This window comes from Oreochromis aureus, linkage group 11 (genome assembly GCF_013358895.1).
Source record: "Oreochromis aureus strain Israel breed Guangdong linkage group 11, ZZ_aureus, whole genome shotgun sequence".
Classification (NCBI taxonomy): domain Eukaryota; kingdom Metazoa; phylum Chordata; class Actinopteri; order Cichliformes; family Cichlidae; genus Oreochromis; species Oreochromis aureus.
In genome coordinates this window covers 29,912,635-29,934,305 of record NC_052952.1, presented here as the reverse complement: position 1 = coordinate 29,934,305, position 21,671 = coordinate 29,912,635, and the positions used below count along the sequence as shown (strand labels likewise).

The following is a 21,671-nucleotide window of genomic DNA, read 5'->3' as shown; positions in this document are numbered from 1 at the left end:
ATGAAATCAGCAACAGTAAATTTCTTGAATATCAGTAAATGAAGCCTGTGATACAGGCAAGATTTAATTCCAATCAACTGAACTTAAAAAGTTATTTTTAAAATAATGACTCAGTTTCCTTTCCAACTGCAAAATGGGAGCAAGATCAATCCCTCAAGATAAAAACTTCTCAACACAAATGTGTTTAAATTCCTTAATCTGAGATCTATATGCAAGCTCTAAGGTCTTGTATGCCTGTTCAGAGTTTCTGGCAGAGGATATATGAATACCTATGCACATGGTTTAGTTGCTGTATTCCAACCTTACCTCACTGTGTATCTTTGGTCAGGTAAGTGAATTATCTATGGATGTGCAAACAGCAAACATAGTTCTGAATGCCTTATATACCTCTTGAAGAAAACTATCCTTGGGAACTGGAAATCGAAAAATTATTTGTGTATTACTCAATATAAAAATTTAATCTAGAGAGAATGTCTGCCTCCTCAAAACAGCAAATGGGGAAATTTGAATTTTGATTTTCTCTGCTTGTCGCAGATAAGATATATTCTGTACTCACCAAGAGCTTTTTCTGATTTGTGTTGCATAAAATACCAATAGCTCCATGAAGCCATGGAACCATTTGAGGTGACTCATAGTTTTCAATACAAATAAAAATACTCAGAATAAAATTATTTTGCCTCCCAATAAGCAATCTTCTTTATGATTTTAGTATATCCAAAACTAAAACAGGATATACATTTTCAATAAGAAAATCTTTTAAACGGTTTATTCTCAGTGCTTCTGATTTTAACCTTTCACATAAATACAACTATCTTAATGTGCATCATACACATAAAGGTATGATGCAATTGTCTGTTAGATGTGAGCATGTGGTAACAATGTATCTCATGTCAATAGGGACCAGATTGTAAGTCTTTTTTCCACACATATCTATTTGTTGATGGGAATTATTTATTTGTTTGAACATGTCTGAGGCATAGTTCTCACTCTGCCCCTTGTATGCTCTTGTATACTCTCAGAAAACACTTTATCAAGTGCACCACAGTAATCCGTGGTTGGAGCCATTTTTATGGTCAGACCTCCCTTAATTCTATGTGGAGGATACTTGAAATATTTTCTATATAAATATCTAGAGACACTTGAGTCCATATTAGCACGATACTTTCAAACAGTTACTGCAGATTTGTAAGACTCTATCAAAAGTGCTCTATTGAAATAGAGACCTGTTGACTATGGGGGCTATTTGACTACAGTGAACTCACATGATGTACTATGTTGCTGGAATCAGCCATCAGAAAAATGGGTGCACTGTTGCCATGAGGAGATGGGCATGGTCAGCAACAATACTCATTTTATCAATACTCATTTGGCATTAAAGGACACCAAGTGTGCCATGAAAATATACCTCCCAAACCATTATTTTGACACCACCAGTCTGAACTGCTGATACAGGGCAGGATGGAGCCATGTTTTTGTGCTGTTTATGCCAAATTCTAAGTCTACCATATGAATATTCCAGCAGACTTTCAGGCAAAAGTTTTTAATAATTTGGTTAATTAAACTGAAATAACTACTGAGACAAAAAGCATAAATTTACTTTGAAAATTAACTAAACTAATGTGGGGAAAAATAAAATTACAAGAAGATAGAAGTAAATGAATAAAATCAAAACTTTGATAACAACACTAAAAAACATTGATCTGCATAAAACCTAAATACACAACATGAGAGTCCTCTAAAGCTGAGCTTCCTGTTGTTCCTGCTCTGTAGCTGATGTTGACACTGTGACTGATTAACAAAGTCCAAATGTAGAGGCCAGCTGTCCTTCTTCCACATCTGGATTAAACATGTTACAGCAGTTTGAACAGTGTTGTTCTTGGCTTGATTAAAACTTTATACCTAAACATAGTATTAAAAAAATCTCAATGCCGATACTTCAGACAACGACTCTTTGATTTGAAGTAATGCAGTGCCCTCTGTTGACCAGTTATTAATATCATCATTAATGTTATAATTTGAAACTGAGACTAGTCCTCTGAGGTTTTACTGCAGTATTCAAACAGACAAAGCTTTCTTTTTGCAGATCCATCAGTTCTTCTCATTACAGCTCACTGATTTAAATCCTTGGTCTTGGACAGAGATTGCACAGTGACCAACAGAAGGAGGCAGGTCGATCCAGGAGCTGAGGAAAACAACAAATCTGCTCAAGGCTGATGGACACTGGTACACTGTAATTGATTTATTCCAGATTTGGGAAATACTTGGAATTTATATTGATTCAAAGTGTCTCTTACCTATTAGTCATATCCCTTCCATCCAGCCACTTCCATTTCCCATCTTCAACTCTCAGACCAATCCAGTATCCTTTATTTTCATCATATTTCCAACTGTTTCCATTGACGGTTTTCTGAGGATAGAGAGAAAGTTGTCAAATGCTTTGCTCTAAGAAAGCTTTCAATCTAAAGAAATTATTTTTATTTCCTGAAGTCTGTAATAACGTGTCCTACAATTTTCTCATTACCTTTTCTTCTTCATTAATCACAACAACCAGCCTGACAATTCCCAGCCAGCCTGACAAGGGTTACATTTTCTGTCTGCAAGAATAGAGAACTGTTAATAAACAACATCAGTGCATATCTATGTTAAATTAGGTAATTTTGTACAAATATATTTGGAACATACTGTTATTTTCTTTGGGACAGTAGGCATCAATGCTCCATTAAGCTCGACTAACATTGAAGTCACTCCATGATGTCATCATCTGTTGTATTATTTCTGTTAGGTTTTTCTTCTCTGTCTCCAGCTCCTCATTTTTCATTTTGAGCATCTGTGTCTCTGCAGTCAAGTTTGTGATCTGTTTTTCTAAAACTGTGGAGACTATAAGGTTACAAAGGACAGCAGTTAGTTTTTTTTTTAAGTAGATTGAATATATTTACATGTTTCTTATAAATTAATGCAACAATAACTGTTAAAAAAAAACACAATCAAATATAAAACATCACACTACTTTGCGTGTAAGTTTTAAAGTTGTACTCACAGTAGATGCGAAGGACCATAATTAGTATTAGAATTCCCCAGCATGTTGCTAGTGATGGAAAAGATTTATTACAAGATGACTTCTTATATAGCAAAAACAAAAGTTATTTCAACAACCAAAATTATTCATAGTTTTCTTGAGAATAAAATGAAATGTGTCAAAGATCCCTAATTATTTAAACATTGTTCTGTTATGTACAACCACAAAATACCTATTGGAGGCAGAAAAAAATGATTTAACTTTAGACCAGACCTATAATCACAAAGAAAACTAAATCAGAAAACCTGAAGGCAAAACTAAGGCTAAACCTTGTTAAATGTAATACAGACCCCCCAAACTCAGAACACTATATATACAGAAAAAGGCAAAAATGTAAATAGAAAAACTGAAAACTCAGGCAAAAAACTCAGGGTTGATGACAGCTTTTGTCATTTCTGTGTTTTGTATCTTTGTGGGAGATATTACATCTTAAAAAATGTTGTTTGAAAAACCCTAAAATTCAGAAACATGGTCAAAAACTTGGATTCCATTGTATAATATTTTTATTTATTTTCAGTCAAAAGTTACACAGTTTTAAACATTTAATTACTTTACATGGGTACATTTCTGTTTTAAATGCTCTGTCCACAAATGGCCTTTGGTAAGAATTGCTTTACAGAGTCCAGGAACAGAGATTAACAAAAATATGACCTGCTCACCTGCAAACTTTAGCTGCACCAATCAGAAGAAACAAAGAGGCATAAAACAGCTCATCAGACACTCTTTGATCTGAGCTTAGGATAAATAAGGATTATTTCCAACTATCAGTCATGCAAAGCTACACTATTACAGTCCAGCAGTCAGAGTATAGAGATGGAAATCAGTTGAATTACACAGCAGATCATCTGAGGAAAATCAGCCAATAACGTTCAGACTAAACCGACCCACAGTATTCCTTCTCACAGTAACCGGCTGTCTCCTCCTCTCTGTGGAAAATCTTCCCATCAGGCTGCGTCTTCCACCTCAGCTTCACCTCTTCTCTGATCCCTTGCTCCAGCAGCTTCTCCTCACCTGAAACACAGTTTTCACACATTAACAGAAGCTCCTCATTAATCAGCCGTTGTTTCCGTAGTGAGCAGAAAACTTTGTTCGTGCTGTTTCTGGGGTAATGAACTAAATGAACTGCCTGGTGATGAAACTGAAGTTTGTTATTAGGCCTCATTGCCTGTCATTGGGTCACTTCGTCTCCTCACAGTAATCTGAAATTAAATGACTTCTTCAAGTTAAGAATTAAAAAAGGTTAAATAACAAAAATCGATGGGATTCCATTAAATGAGCCCGTGATCTCTGCAGCTGTGTGCTGTCACGTTTCCCTGAACCTGGACTGCACAGACTCACTGCTCTCTATCATTTCACAGTAGTTATAGCAGTCTGTCCCTTGTATCGGGGCCAGTGTGTCCTCTGACCTGCTGCAGGATGGATTCTTGCACTGTGGGGTCGTTCAGGTCTGCAGATCCTGCCCTCAGCTGAACCTTCACTGACCTCGAGGCTCGAGAAGATTTGACATCTGCAGAGAAAGATAAGGCCGAATTTCAATTCAATTTTATATATACAGCGCCAAATCACAACAACAGCCGCTGCAGGCGTTTTAAAAGGTAAGGTAGACCCTACAATAACACATATAGAGAAAAAAACAAGAAATCAAATGACCCCCTATAAGCAAGCACTTTGGCAACAGTGGGAAGGAAAAACTCCCTTTTAACAGGAAGAAACCTCCAGCAGAACCAGGATCAGGGAGGGGCGCAAGTGGGAGAAAGCAGTCTTACATATTTGTTTAATATGTGCATTGAAGGACATGTCCTGGTCAAAAATGACTCCAAGGTTCCTCACAGTGTTACTGGAGGCCAAGGTAATGCCACCCAGAGTAAGAATCTGGTTAGATACCATATTTCTAGGATTTTCAGGGCCGAGTACAATAACCTCAGTTTCATCTGAATTAAGAAGCAGAAAGTTAGCGGCCATCCAGGTCTTTATGTCTTTAAGACATTCCTGCAGTTTAACTAATTGGTGTGTGTTATCTGGCTTCATGGACAGCTAGAGTTGGGTGTCATTAGCATAGCAGTGAAAATGTATGCTATGTCTTCTGATGATACTGCCTAAGGGAAGCATGTATAATTTAAAAGTGCTATATAAATAAAATTGATTTGATACTTTCCTTAGGCCATCAAATTAAGATAGATTTTATGTTGTTGGTTCTGAAGATCTGGATGGATATTTTAATGTATTCTTTATTTCTATTTTTCAAGACTTGGAGATTTGCCTTTTTTATATAACTTGGCCTACCCTTTTTAGTTTTGTTAATATTGGCAATAGTGAGAAGTACTATGGTTGGATTCAAATGTATTTAATATAGGGCATCTAATTAAGGTAAATGTCATGTTTTTAGTTGTTAGAATCTGATGAGCAATATTTTATTTTATTATTTGTTATTTTGTTTTTCAGTTTTCCCCCTGAGAGATTGCCACCTTAATGTGGTCAGGGGGTTTGCGTGCCTCAGTGACACTAAGAGCTAGACCTGCAGAAGCTTAGCCTTCAGGGGGGACACCCAAGTTGGTCAGGTTTTAGGGTAGAGGTCTGACAAAGTGCAATCCAATTACATGACAAAAACAGTTATTCAGAGCACCCCACACAACCCTTACCCCTTTCTCGCCTCTGTTGCCACCATGTGCCCCCTTTACATTTCTGTCTGGAGGAGGAGAGGAGCTGCAGAAAGGCGTGTAAGACTTCAGCTCTGCTTCCTGGTCCCAACTCTGGATAGTCATATTTTGGGAGGGGTTTAATAAATTTGTCCATATTTCTAGAAATGAGAGCGGCTCCATCCAAAGTGGGATGGATGCTGTCTCTCCTAACAAGACCAGGTTTCCTCCAGAAGGTTTGCCAATTATCTATGAAGCCCACATCGTTTTTTGGACACCACTCAGACAGCCAGCAATTTAAGGAGAACATGCGGCTAAACATGTCACTCCTGGTCTGATTGGGGAGGGGACCAGCGAAAACTACAGAGTCCGACATTGTTTTGGCAAAGTTACACACCGATTCAATATTGATTTTAGTGACCTCTGATTGGTGTAACCGGGTGTCATTACTGCCGACGTGAATTATGATTTTAATGAATTTACGTTTACCCTTAGCCAGCAGCTTTAAATTTCCTTCAATGTCGCCTGCTCTGGCCCCTGGAAGACAATTGACTATGGTTTCCGGTGTCTCTAGCTTCACATGTCTGAGAACAGAATCACCAATTACCAGAGTTTGACCCCCGGCGGGTGTGTCGCCGAGTGGGGAAAAATGGTTAGACACATGAACAGGTTGGTGGTGTACCTGGGGCTTCTGTTTAAGACTATGCTTCCTCCTCACTGTCACCCAGCCGCCCTCTTTCCCCAGCTGCTTGGGGTCTGCCGGGGAACAGGTAGCGGGCCTCACGCTATCTTCGGCTGCACCGGCCACAGGGGCCTGGCTAGCTACGGGTGACTCAAGGGTGTGAAGCCGAGTCTCCAATTCAGTAATCCCGGCCTCCAGAGCTGCAAATATGCTACATTTGTTACAAGTATCACTACTGCTAAAGGAGGCCGAGGAGTAACTAAACATCTGACACAATGAGCAGGAAAGTGCATGAGGGACAGGTGAAGAGGCCATGCTGCACATGAAGATTATACTATGAAAACAGAAGTTATCTAAAGGTTTTTAATTAAATTGGTATGCAGATAAGCTACTCAACTAGTACTTCCTGTTCCTGTGTTGGTGGAACAGGAACAGGAAGTGATACTCTACCGCAGAGAGAGCGAACACCAAATGACAGCGCCACCCAAAGGATCGACAGTGTTGTGCCAAGAGTGTCCAGATGAGCCCAGGAGGACCAGACCGTGCAGAGGACAGACTCACCTCTGGAGCAGAGGAAGGGACGTTGTTCATTACAATTATGACTGTAGAAGGAGCCCGTTGATGCATCTATTGTGGCACAGTTTTGAGTGTCATCAGGCTGCCCGGGCCCCCACGGCAGGTTTGAGGCTGTGCTCAAGTTTGACCACGTCCAGTAATTTCTATACAGTCCAATCCAGGCCTGATTAGAAGATGTCAACATGTTAGCGACCATGGTGTTTACATTTGAATCAATCATGCTGCTCAGGTCTATGTACGTCTGTCTGCAGTAAGACTGAGCATCAGGCCAGGTCATCAAGGTCGGCACCAGGATGATACTGCTACTCATGCCTGAAAGACAAAAGATCAGATGGATTCAGACCTGCAGCTAAAATGTTCAGTTTGTCAAACCCTGGTACCAAAGTCCAAAACACTCACCATTAAAGCAGAAAAAGCTATGTTGTTCTGAGCACTGTTTTGTGGACCATGATCCATCACTAGATATTGTAACACACTCCCCAGTCCCTGGCTGTCCCGGGGACCAGGAATTAAACCAGGATGACTGAACTGGACCGAGGCGAGACCATTTCCAGCCGCTCTTGGAGAGTCCAATCCACACCTCTGTGCTCCCCGCCCATTTCTGGGCTTCCTGGATGAGAGCTGAGCTGTTAACGATGGCGAGGTCAACGTACTCATCTCTGCAGTATTGCTGAGCGTCGTTCCAGGACTTCTGCAGGTCAACGAGGTGGAGCTGTCTGACTAACTGATCAGACTGAAAATGGCAGACCATCACGTAACCTGAGAGAGGACACGAGTCAGTCAGCATGGTCACAGACTCACCTCAGCTCGATTTTACTCGTCAGGAGAATTTACAGAGATTTGAACAGTGTTGTGGTCTGTTAATAAATGTGTCCTTTAAAGGATCTGTAACTCGTGTACTGGTTAAAATGTGTTTTACAATGCCAGTGGACACCTACACACTGGTTTCCCGCTCCAGGGCCAAACTCACACATCAGGTTAAAAAGCTGCTTTAACAGTGTTAAGTTTGTTTTTCACTCTGGCCTTATTGCACATGTATTTGGATGATTTTTCCTCTTCAGTGTGCACAATAAAGGAAAAAAACATGTTAGTGGTCGAGGCTCAAAGCTGAACAACATGTGCACACGGACGTGGTAAAAGCAGTCAGGATCTTTTTCAGCGAGCTGACGGGTTTGCAGCGTTTCAGGCTTTCAGTCAGATTTCTACACAGAAAATAAAATAAAGACGTGTTTTTCTCAGCAGTGCACACAAACAGAGCCACGTTCATGCACTCTCTCTTCCCTCCTGTCTTTCTTTTTTTACTCTTTTACTTCACTTTATACAAACTGTTACAAACTACCGACTATTAAACTGTCAATCAAACTTTTAACTGGACCCAAAGAAAGCTTTAGAAGTTTAGTTGACATGACAAAGATCTTTGGAGATTGTACGAGTGTTTCTTTGACTGCTTGAAACTCGTTTACAGACACCTTGAAAATAATCACTATGGAGCAGTTCAGTTTGTGCTTTCTTTGATTTTCTGATATTAAAAGTTTTATTCAAACTATAAATGAGGCGACTGAGATGAGTTTACAGACCTGAGAGCAGCAGGAGGATCAGTCCACACCTCTTCATGACTGAGAGCTGAAAAACTGTGAAAACGTCCTCATGAATCTCATCTTCAGCTGCTCTATCATTATTAATCATAACACTTAAACCAGCATCAACAAAGAGGCAGATGTCTCTGTCATTCACTCCATTTCTATCCTAATCTAATGATTCAAACAAAATTATCAAACATATTTAACATTTGAAACGTTCAACTTTAAAAAATGTTGTCTTCATTCAATTATCATCATTTTGTTTATTAGAATACCAGATAATGAATGTGTGAGATTATCAAATAAACCAAAACAAACATATGCATAACATACCCGACACGATGAGACGTCTGTTCAGCTGTGACACAGTCAGAACTCTTCATCTGATATAAATGTCATCCTCGCTCCTCCTCCCACGTCTATCAGAGACTTTGTAAAAGTGGTTTTAGAAAGCAGCCCAGTATGCATTAAAGTGCATTTGATTAAAGATGCTCAGAGTCATTTAACTGAAGATGACTTATTCAAAGTTATTACAGATGCAAACAGACTGACGTCTGGCAGAACGGGCTGTGAACTGGAGCTAAACGAGGTCACAGGCGTCGAACCATGAAACTAGGACTGAGGTTAAACGCAGGAAACGGGCCGTTCGGTTTCAGGCTTCAGTCTCTGTGAGTGGAAGAACATGCTTCTCCTCCTGACTGGAGGTCAGCGTGTCTGCCGCATCATCAGCAAAGATGGACACACTTGGAAATGTTTGTGTCTTCATTTGAATCCAAAGCCGAGGTTTGCGAGTTTGCTTGCTGTGCATGTGTTTGCATAGATACAGCACTGATTCTCTGCCTGACCACTTCAGTGTTATTTGAATAATGTTGTAATTATTATAATTCTGACAAAACAGCGTTCAAGCTTGACTCCTCCAAACAAATCAGTGATGATGAAGACACAACCTGACACATTTCACATGTCAGTTCCAATCATAGAGAACAAATAGTTTTACTTTGTTCTTTCTTTCTTTGTTTAGCTTCAGCGTGTTTTTAATGATATTACAGTTTTAGTGCATCTCCTCTAAAAGTGCAAAACTTGCTTTGAGAGTCTCACACAGCACCACTTCCAAAGATGGAGGCTCAGTCAAATACAAATAAAATGCACTGATTTTAAAGTCACCACTAAATTTCACTGAAAGTAAGTAAATAAAATGTTATTTATGTAGCGCCTCACAATGTGAAGATCACAAAGTGCTTCACAAAGAAATACCAAGGAATTTAAAAGAAAAGATAATTTTTTTTAAATATCATTATTGGATGTGCTGCAGGTGATGATGTTGATACAAGACATACCTGTCCCAGTGATCACATGGTGAACGGTGTTGCCACGGCAGCCGGATGCCAGCTCGTTGCCCGTGGTGACGGAGAAGTCCACCTTGCCAGGTGTCAGCATGGGTCTGTTCTGCTCAACGCCCGGCGCTGCCGAGGAAGGTCCGAGCGCTCCTCTATTTATTTTCAGTTTTTAGTTTCATTCGATGGAAACTTTCTTCTTGTTAGGCCTTGGAAAACTTTACCATCCACATGACAGAGCACTCTGACTCATATCTGATGATGTGTAAGATCAAGAGAATATCAGAAATGATGGTAAACCTGAAGTCTGCTTTGGATTATTCTCTTCAACAATCAGTTGACAACATTTCAGTTTTGTGTTTTGAAGGTTTGAGTAATTGCAGCCACCACGAGTACATGAAAAAGGACTCGAGGTCTTTTTAAACCTTTATTTCCGTCCTGTCTGAGCGCAGCCCACAAACGAACATCATGAAAATGATTCAACAGAAAAGTACCCAGTTCTTAGTTAAACTCGGTTTTCTATGTGAAAACTGTCGTTTCAGCTCTGTGTGACGGGAGAACATTACAGCCATGCGCTGAGTCCCCTTAGACAACAATGATGCTAAGTTTAGCTAGTAAAACAGTTGCTAGTGTAGCTGCTTACACTAGTCTCATTTCAGTTTGATGGTACAAATGTAACATGAGTGACATTAGTGATATTTTACTATATACACACCATTTTTGGAAAAAGAAAGCTCAATGGTGGAATCAAATATGACATTTAAGTCAAAATTCAAGGTATTATTTCTATTTCATATCATTTATGACCCCTGTGTGAAAGTTTTAGTTATATTTAAGGACAATACCCCAAAAATAAAGTCTAAGATTTGATCCTTGTGCGTTTCAGATGAAATGAAGACACACTGATGCAGTAGATATTCTTTTATTGATGAGAAAACTGTGCAGTATAATTTACTCAAGATGTTGAAGATATGAGAGCATTAACAGGCTGACTTTTGGGTAAGAGGCTCTAACAGGAGAGAGGTGATACAGAAACATGACATCCTTATAAAATACTGACACGTTTTATGAATGGACAACTTTTCACAGCTCTTTGCATTTAAATGAGCTGCATACTTTTCCCACTGAAACCAGCACAATCCCACTGTGATGAAGACAATATTTGAACTAAATATATTCTGGATAAATCAAAGCATTATCAAAGTTGTCCGTGGTTCCCTTATTTTTCTTTCTTTCCCTGTCAGATCCTGTCCTGCAGGATAAACATCAGTGAGTGGTTCCCTGTATGCAGCTGTTACAGTTTGTGTTGGAGATACTTCTGCAAATACAGGAAGCAAATATCGAGAAAAGTGTTTTCAATGTTTTTACCAGTCCCTCAATTACAGCGAGCTGTTTGTTCTCCCCCTGTTCTCCTCTGCATCTCTCAGCTGTTGCTGGCTCCTTTTCCTCCTCCTCCTCCTCACACACTGTCCTGGTGTCTCATCAGGGGTGGAGAGCCTCTGTCCTGTCTCCTCTCACCTTCCTTCTCAGTCTCTTCTGACTCTGGACACTTGCAGAAGGACATCAACCATGGCAGTTAGCAACAAAAGCAAAAGAAGTTTATCAAATATTTGTTAACTTGCAGGATGAAAACAGTTTGTCTTATAATCACAAAGACACACTTTGTGTTTTAATTAGAGAAAGGAGAAACAGGAGGAGGACTTCTCCATCTACTGTCTGTCTCATTATTAGTGGTTTATACAGGATGAGAGCTCTTTAAGGACAAACTTCAGCACAACATGGTTGAGTCTGGGTCCTCGCCACAGTTCGCGGGCCAGATATTTGGTCAACCGTCTGCTCGGTGTAACAGACCCAGCTTCGGCAGAAACCTAAACTAACTAACCGACCAAAGAGCCGCTTTAAATGGCGATATCACTAACGTCACGTAACTTTTTTAAGGCTTTTCATTATGCTAACACTTGTTCCGCTGTATATTTGAAGAGAGATACAAGCCCAGTGCTTACTTTGAAGATTTCTGGACCGCCTCACTTCGACCGTCCACCACTTTTCTTCAACCTTTCACTCGCAGTTAATCCTGGTATATAGTTGGGCATATCAAGGCTACGTCCACACGTACACGGAGATTTTCCGTTTTCGTTTTAAAAAATAATCCCGTCCACACGTAAACGCAGAAATGAAGGAAAACGCTGCTAGGAACATGCCAACGCAACAGGTGGCGATATATTCCTAACCATGTAGAAATGTTGGCCAATCAGAAGTCTAGAAGCCTCGGTAGGAAATAGTAAACAAAGATGGGGCATAGAAGCAGAACCGAGTCCTCTGTGTGGAGGGACAGTAACTGTGTGTGTATATGTAAGCATTTAAACACTGCAGAGAGTACAATTAACAGTATTGTAGAAATTCATTTCACCGAAACAATAACGTGGCGCACAGTGTGACGTCAAAAAAGGCGCACACCTTTGACGCTGCGTTTTCTCCGTTTTTCTCGTCCACACGTAAATGCAAAAACGGAGTTTTCGGAAATATCCACCCTGGCAGGCGTTTTTAAAAATCTCCGTTTTCAGTGACCGAAAACGCCGTTTACGTGTGGACGAAAGGTGCAAACGCATAGAAAAATCTCCGTTTTCAAAAATACCCTGGTACGTGTGGATGTAGCCCAAGTCTGCTGCTGCGCAGCTGTGAGCGCGCGCTAGGGGCTTTTATCCGTGTGCGCGTGCGTTCTTTGCGACGTCACTGGCAGATCAAAGGAATTTGCTTTTGCTTTGATCCGTCAGCCACGTGACAGGCAGCCAAACCCCACAAATAGGGGCTCTCACACATAAAAATTACAGCTCATCTGTTTGCAAATGTTCAACAGTCGGCGTCCTCCAAAACAAGAAAATTCTCCCGCTGTTCTCTCAAACCCGGAAAATCAAATGTGTGATACAACCATGTCAACACGCAGCGAAAATGAAAATTCAATTGTGGTCACACCAGACCAGATAATGCCACCTATCAAGAGGTGCTTCGAAAGGCTCTCTGGAGTTCAGTGGAGCTTAATAGAAAATGGCGCATGCGACTCGGGGACCCTAGCGGTGCTTGCTGATATGATTTGTGAAATCATTCAGATCGCCTCTAGCAGAATCCTCAAAATTGCCCTTCCTGTTACTCAGGATTGCATGACGAAGGAAGATCCAGAGCCTTTAGATGCGGGGAAAATAATCCCGTCCCTCGGAGACTCGATCTCAGACGCCATCGCCAGCTCTCTTAATGTCCCGAAACAGCGACATGAGAGCGCTGACGAGCTGACACGGATGGTTGAGGAAGAGATCTCCGAAAAGGTAAGCTCAACAGTCAAACTCATTACAGAAAGCCCCGATCTCCCGCAAGACCCCGCCGTTTATGTTAGCGGAAATGTAGTAATATTAAAAAGCTGCACCGCATGGTTTGTCACGCTGCCTCGTGCCTTAAAAGGTTTGTAGCACGTAAGATGCGCTGCCGGTGCGTGTCAAGCGGGTGTGATTCCGGTACAGAAAGTACGGATTCAAAGATATCAGTGCAATCAGCAATCACAGAGATTTCTGTGATTCTGTCATCAAGCAGCTCAGATGGAGAGATGACAGAAAAAGATAAAGATGAGGAAGAAATTGAGCTCCCAGACGAATCAGCTCTAACAGAAGAAGACAAAATAAAACCAGCTGCAGAGAGCCAAAGTATCCGAGCTCCAACGCCAGTAGAAGTGGTTGCAGCTGACATCGTAAATGAGATACTTGGGAACATGAATTCAAGCAGTGAAGAGCCCTGTGAGAGGTGTAGCTTACCCAAGCCTGCCTTTAATGCAGGATTAATTATCAACAAGGTGAGAGACCTTTTCTCCAGATGTTTGCCATCCACCTCACACTCAGGGCTCAAAGCACGCAAACACCGCTTTTCCATGTTTGCGAAAAAACAGTTTGAAAAAATGAAAAAAGAGCTGAGACAAGTAATAAAGGCAAACAGGAAATTTTTGTTTGTCTAAAAACATTTTCAAGTTCCACAAGTATGAAACAGTGCCATCCGATGAAAGTAGCCTCCCAGGGTCAGTCCCAGAAACTGGTCCCCAGAGTAAAGAGGCTCATCGAGCCCCTTCCCGAAACACGCTGCTTCGTTACATGCGTTCTTCTCCAGCCGACTTTGACGCCATTAGGTCAGACGTTAACCAGCTGTTTGACAAATTAACAAAGAAAGAAGAACTCTTCATCATCCATAAAACATTGGACAACTTCAGAAATAGTGGGGCAACCAGAGATTTTACCGTGGAGTTGACGGGAAAAGTATTTGATCTACTTTATGACGGATCGACTGTATCAAAATCCCGAACCTCTAATGGGTAGATCCTCTCAGATACAGTCATCTCCAGGACTCCACAACCAGCACATGGCTCAAAGCGTCCCTTTTCTGCTGAAGTCCTCTATGTCCTCGTGAGAAGACGCAGTAGAAAAGTTTTTTACAAAAGCTTTTACTCTGGGTGGAGAACGAAGACCAAGATCAAATGATTGAGGACAAGGTTTCTGTGGTGGTGGAAGACATTCAGAACTTTATTAAAAGAACAAGGACACCGACAAAGGAAACAAGCACAGAGTCAGATGGCAGTGGAAGAGAATCTGTTCCATCACCTGTAACACCAAAACCTGAGAGCATTTCCCCAGAAAGATCTTCTCCGGCACCGGATGAAACACCTGTAACACCAAAACCTGAGAGCATTTCCCCAGAAAGATCTTCTCCGGCACCGGATGATACACCTGTAACACCAAAACCTGAGAGCATTTCCCCAGAAAGATCTTCTCTGGCACCGGATGAAACACCTGTAACACCAAAACCTGAGAGCATTTCCCCAGAAAGATCTTCTCCGCACCGGATGATACACCTGTAACACCAAAACCTGAGAGCATTTCCCCAGAAAGATCTTCTCTGGCACCGGATGATACACCTCAAACACCAAAACCTGAGAGCATTTCCCCAGAAAGATCTTCTCCGGCACCGGATGAAACACCTGTAACACCAAAACCTGAGAGCATTTCCCCAGAAAGATCTTCTCCAGCACCGGATGAAACACCTGTAACACCAAAACCTGAGAGCATTTCCCCAGAAAGATCTTCTCCGGCACCGGATGAAACACCTGTGACACCAAAACCTGAGAGCATTTCCCCAGAAAGATCCTCCCCGGCACCTGATGAAACACCTGTAACACCAAAACCTTGGAGCATTTCTCCGCAAAAATGCTCTGCTAGCATTTCACGCTCTCTCAAGGATTCCTCTGACATGTCTGAGATGCGTTCTGTGTCAGTGTCATCTTCTGATGCTGAGAAAATTTCCGATGACCTCGCTTTTATCCTCATGATGAGAGTCGTCAAAAAATCTAAATCTAAGACCAAACAGTCTGTGTCTCGGTCAGAAGAACTAGAGACGGTCATCAACCGTCTGAGAGATCTGATACAGCCTGAACTAAGCAGCACAGAGTCTGCCACAAGTCTGACAAATAAGAAAAAGTTCATCAAGAAACTAGCCAAATGCCTCATCAAGGAGTTTGGCTCCCCAGACAATGTCTTAAAGGCTGCAATAGCAAATGATTCGTCTTTTGATGAGGCTCTGATAAGGCATCTAAAAATCCGCCTCGGAGTCATCCCCAGTCCTCCCAAAAGTCCAAAATTTCCAGGTTTTTTCAGCTGTGGGAAAAGCTCTGAAAACCCTTTAGGCGGTTCACTAAAGCCAGAGATGATTAAAATGACCATCCTGGCTTTTCCCGCCGCCTGCTTCTTTTAACATCTTGAAGCAGAATTTTAGCACCAAATCCAAATTTTAACAACTGTAGTTCGCGCCATCTCGTCTCCTTTTTGATTTCCATCCCCCCCAACCGGTCGCAGCGGATGGCCGCCCTTTCTGAGCCCGGTTCCGTTGGAAGTTTCTTCCTGTTAAAGGGAGTTTTTCTTCCCACAGTCGCCTAGTGCTTGCTCAGAGGGGATCATTTGATTGTTGGGGTTCTCTGTAGTACTGTAGGGTTTTGACCTTACAGTACAAACAGGGAGGAGACTTTGTGATTTGGCGCTTGATTTTTAAAATATCTAATTCGGCATGAAATAAAAAATATTTAAATTAAAAATACATTCCAGCTTTGTTTGTGTTTTTCTTCTGTTGTCAAATATGTAGAAAGTGTTGCACATGTGATTTTAGTCATTTTACATCAATATGTAGCCAACATGTGTCTGTTTGTGATCATGCTGCATCTATTTTTGTCTGATTTGTGTCTTTGTTTAGTCAATTTACATCTATTTTGTGGCCCAAATGTGTGGATCCTGTTTGACATTGCTATGTTTTGTCTTAATGCTTCACTTTGGTTGTTGATGTTTGTGCTCATTTTGATTCTAGATGTAGACCTGCCATCTGAAAATTAGCACCTAGCCCACTTGGAACATTTTTTTTTAGTCCAGGGGTTAACACATTTTTTTATTTCAAAAAGGGAAATACCTCGGTTACTTTACTACTGACCAAATAAATGATGATGATGACATATACAGATAATGATGTAAGCTCTATGTGCAGGCAAGTACTGTTTAACACAAATTCAGCTTTTGTTCACTTGCAGTTTAAGTGATTTTGTTTATTTATGTTTGTTGCATACTGTTATATACTGCCCCTTGTGGTCAGGATACCTAAAGGGGTAGTGCCAGTCAGATGTTTGTAGCTGTGGGTGTTTGGACTTTTAAAGCACTTTTAAGAAAGTTAATGTTCACTTTTAGAGAACGACTGGATGGCTCTAGTAACAGTGTAATTTTAGCACCCACAGATCCGACAGTGAGTGGTTCCTGTTACTCATGCAGTCTGGGGAAGCACCGGTTGAAGTGTTTGTGTATTTATTGATTTCTTTTAAGTCACTGTGTATTTTATGTATATTATGGTTTATAAGTTTATAAGTCCTGTCAACCCTGTGCTGAGAGGGCTGTGCTCATCCATCCGTCCTGTTCTAATAAAGTCAAATTTCAGGAACACCTTCTTTAGATCTGTTCAGTTTTATTCATGTAGCACCACTTAAACAGTCAACAAATCTGGACTCAAATGATGTTATATTGTAAGGTAAAGACCCCAAAAAGTTAAAAAATGTTCACACCAATGTGAATTGCATTCAGTTCATTGATGAATTGAATGCAATGTCAGTACTCAAAGGTGAGTGGCTATAACTGACTACATGTGTGTACTGTATCATGAGTGGACAGACATGGATGTAAACCACACCTTAACTGTTTGGCTGAGGCAGTGATTCTAACTTAGAGGTGCTCTGGATATTATTAAATGTGAACATATTGTTAAATATCACACTTTTTCGTTGTCAAGTGTTTGAAGAAAACACTTTGGAGCCACTTGAATGAATGTATATAAAGGCATTTAAATGAGGACAAACTGATTTCAAGGAAATAAAAATGCGCAAATTTGAAAGTTTGTGAATGATTTTGTGTATCAGCTGTTTAGTCGTTCTGTGGCGAGATGGATGCTGTCATTGTCACGGTTCTGGGTCACTTTGACCCAGCATTTTCAGTTTCTTGTGTTTTGGTATTCTTCTGTATTATGATTTATGTTTTGATTCTTTAGTTGTGCTGTTTTGATTATTATTATTCTAGGTTTCAGTTTGGTCCGGGTTATGAGTTCTTAGGTTTTGTTCTTGTGCCCTCGTGTTTAGTGTAGGTCTAGTTCAGTGTCAAGTCTACGTCTTTGTGATTTGTTTCTTGTTTCCTGTTTTACTTTAAAGGTCCATGTCTTATGTCAGTGTATTCAGTTTTACTTCGCCCTGTCTCGTTAGCCATAATTTCTCCCAGCTGTGTCTCCCTCCTGCTTCCTATTCCCTGATTACTCCACTGTGTATTTTAGCCCTATGTTTGCCTTTGTGTTACGTCCCTCTGCAGCCTCTAATCTCCTCAATGTTTTCAGCTGGTGCTAATTGGCCACACCTAGTCAGGTGTGGATAAAAGCATACCTGAGGCAAGCTTTTGAGAGAGCTCACTTGTCTTTGCCTTGGTGGCACCAGCCATTTTAGCCAACCTGGTATTCCATTTTAAGATAAACCCTCTTCTCACTAACACTCTGGTATTCTTCTACTTTTCTATGTTGTGGCTTTTGAGCCGGGTCGTAACATAAGTGGGAGCTCGTCCGGGATCTTTGGACATTTTAGTGGAGACTGAATATCAGTTTTTTGTATTGCTTTTAAGTGGGTGAGTGATGGTGTTCACTGTAATTGAGCAAACTCTTTAGTGTGTTTCAGCTGGGTGGCTGTGCTGCCCTTCCATCGAAGCACTTGTTTATTGTTTTGCTTTGTTTTAATTTTATGTTTGGTGGTTATCCTGGGTGGGGGCACGCTTCAGAGTTTGGTAGGAGACTATATCTCTGGTCTGCTGCCTGCTCTCGAGTTCGCGTTCAAAGTTGCCTCGAGCCCGGTACACCACTGAAGACTAGACGGGTCAAGTTTTGTTTTTAGCGTTTTAGGATGGGAGTTGCTCAAAGTGAATCAGTGGCACCAAACTTGGCAGGAGGTTTGAGACCATTCATTAATAATGGTCTTGTAGCTGAGGCAGGTAGGTCGTTTTTAAGTTGGCATAGTGTGTACACCGTGTGTGCCTCTAATATGTCAGTGTTGATGGATGCTAATGAGATCCTCATGAGGTGAGTGTTTTGTGCTGTGACCTTTAGTGTTGTGGGGAATATGGCTACTTTTGTTGGATCACTTGTGAGTGTTGTTGGCCAGGTGATGGCAATAACACTGTGGGGTGCTGAGCCACCCTTGATGTGATCATTGTGTGGCCATAGCTCTACATTTTGTGGTTGGTCACTATTGTGCTTGCTTTACTGAACCTTGTGGATTAAAGTAACTTGTTGTGGTATAAGGCCACTTGTATGTGACCGTTTGTGTGGTGGAGACAACAGATCACTTGGTTGTGATTATTTGTTGCTACTTTTGGTTTTGTGTTGTAGCAGGTCAAGTAATCATTTTGGGTTTGACTGTTGTGCTCCTTTGTGTTGGTCACGTGTTACTTTTTGTGTGTTCAGTGTGGCGACTTCAAATCCTCATGCAGGGGCATCCATGCTTAAAGATGCCAACTATAATGTGAACACTGTGCTTCTGTTAGCTTTTACTTTTATTCCAGGTTTGTGGGTCAAGGACCTGAAGGCTTTAGAGGGGCTTTTAATAAATTTAGGGGTCCTAGAGGAACCCTTTTAAGGGAGGTGTTACGTCCCTCTGCAGCCTCTAATCTGCTCAGTGTGTTCACATTATCTGTCGTGTCGTTAATGTTTGGTACCCTCTTCTTGCTGTTTGTTTGTCTCGTCTTAGTTTCAGCTTTGAGGTTTTTGTAAGTGTTTATTTTCATGAAGAGTTTTTCCAGCAATAAAAGCTGCGTTTTGAGTCCAAGTCCCGTCTCTGAGAGTCCTGCGTTTTGGGTCCACCATTCCTGCCTGCCACACAGCCTGTCTTGACGGTCACTATATTTTAGGATAGTTTCTGAGTTGAGGAGAATAAAAGAATATTTAACAGTAACTGTACCAATGTTGTTGTGTACTAAGCACAGATTAATTTATAAAGTTTTAATTTATGAATGTTTGAGCAAATGGTGTATTAGGTTGGAATTGTATAGAAATTTACATTTAATGAGTTACAGTAAAAAGAAGTGCCTGTAAAGGGTAATATAAACAGAACTTTTTCTATTAATGGAAAATATTAGTTAACAATACAGAAAATGCACTGAATAAAGAGAATTTTCCCTTTTATAGCTGAAGGAAATGTCTAAATCCTACAGAGAGTATTCTGTAAATACTTAAGAAATTTATTTTATCATCATTTATGGAAAAGTCAGTCAATTTCTGTAAAAAAACAGAAAATTACCAGGACATTTTGTGGCTTTTACAGTGTAGATAAGCTCCATAACATCACAGAGTTTGAATATAGAGAGAACACAGCTGGGGTCACTTTGTTGGGATGATGATGATGATGCAGGGGTTAATACTGCTGCTTAGTAACAACATGATTGGCTGATCCTCTTACTCATCTCCAACAATGACTTCAGTTGGATGAGGATTTTAAAAGGATGGAGTCGTGACTAAAAATGTATACTTATATTAACCTCCTAGGACCTGGCGTCCACATATGTGGACATCATGGTTATTTAGACCCAAATGCTCAATTTTGCTCTACAAGGGCCTGATATCCACTTACGAGGACATCATACTACCACTGTTCTATCGAAATTCTAAACGAATATCCTCATTTGTGGCTCTCATTTTTCTTAGAAAGAAAAACTGGGTAAAAAATAATCTGGTAATTCTTTGTTTTTACATTCATTGGGCCCCAATATGCCCAAATATCAAAGAGAAATTAAAAATGCATGCTGTGGAAGAGTTCGGGTCTTAGGAGGTTAAATGCCCCTGCAGCAGTGACCCGCCTCTCGCCTTTTATGACAGCTGAGATGATTTTGTGTTTCCTTCTGTGCCTGCATGACGTCTTCAGTATTTCAGCTACATTTGACATCGGTGGAAAGTGCAAAAGTAAGCATAAATAATACTACAGCACTTTCAATACCAGGTAGGGTACTGCACTTGTGGGGCATTAATGAGCAGCGTGTGGGCTCCACTGGACTGTCCTAAAGCTGACTTCAAGACCATCACCAGACTGGACACAATGGGAGAAGTGGTTGAAAGATGCACAATAAAGACCTTAGAAGCCATCATGAACAACTCTGAACAGCTCACCTTATAACAGCTTTATGGGACCTGGAGGACTCGTCTGTCTTCGTTGTTAAACAGGGAGACACAGATAATCAGTCACACCCGCGGCCATCAGGCTTTTCACTCCTCATACAAATAGTGAGTCGTGAATTCCCCTCTGGGATCAATGAAGTTATTCTTAAGCTGTTGTCTGGCAAACTGCTGTATGGTGTTTCATCTCTGGTGCTTCATAAAAGCTGTTACAGACTCCACTGTTAGATTATGTGTTATCATAAATGTCGACATGAGCTGCGATTAGTTTGTGGAAACATGAATTTTCCTTTTAACAGCATCCTGAAGTGAATGGAAGTGTAGCTCATTTGCTACATTTAAAGGGCTTTTATTTTGAAATCCAAAATCAGATTGACTTGATATTAACATGGCCCCAGTGTGAGGGTGTGTACTGGTGATAAAAAGTGAAATTAGAAATTCTTTACTGAAAATAGGTGATAAAATCTTATCTAAGATGAGAATCAGTCAGTCCACAAATAATCTCACCAGATCAGACAGCTTTCATTTCAAACCAGCACTCTAGTTCAGATGTCAGAAGGCTGTTTAGTATCGTCTTCTCGTCCCCATCCTAACCCATCCCATCACTCAACTCAGCGCAGTTTCTACTGAAAGCACCCTGTGAAAAGCCAGAGCACCGTCCTTCCAAAATGTCAGCGTCATCTTCAAGACATGACAACAGGTGTGACAACAACACCCAGCTGTTGCCTTTGTAAGTTTCTCTCTCTTATTCTTGGCCCTTAATTTCCCCGCTTCTCCCCATTGTTCCTGAGTTTTAGCGCTGTAAGTAAAGGAAGCCGATCAGAAATGTTGACTGCAACCAGGAGGAGGAGGCGGGATTTAAGCTCTGCTGTGTCACACGTGGGCGTAGGCTATGATGTAAGCCACGCCCCCAGGACAATTCACTGGAAAATTGTAAATAAACATGCAGGAGCAAAGAACAGTGAGTTTTTTTTTTTTTTTTTTTTTTTTTTTTTTTTAACCTGTCCCGTTTGGTTCTTTTGCCATCAGAATTAT

The 21,671-nt window shown here is 40.8% G+C and overlaps 1 pseudogene; it reads right to left on the bottom strand.

The window, feature by feature from the left end:
* Window positions 1-2,088: 2,088 nt before the first annotated feature.
* On the bottom strand, window positions 2,089-9,987 carry LOC116333429 (annotated as a pseudogene).
* Between the last annotated feature and the right edge of the window lie 11,684 nt (window positions 9,988-21,671).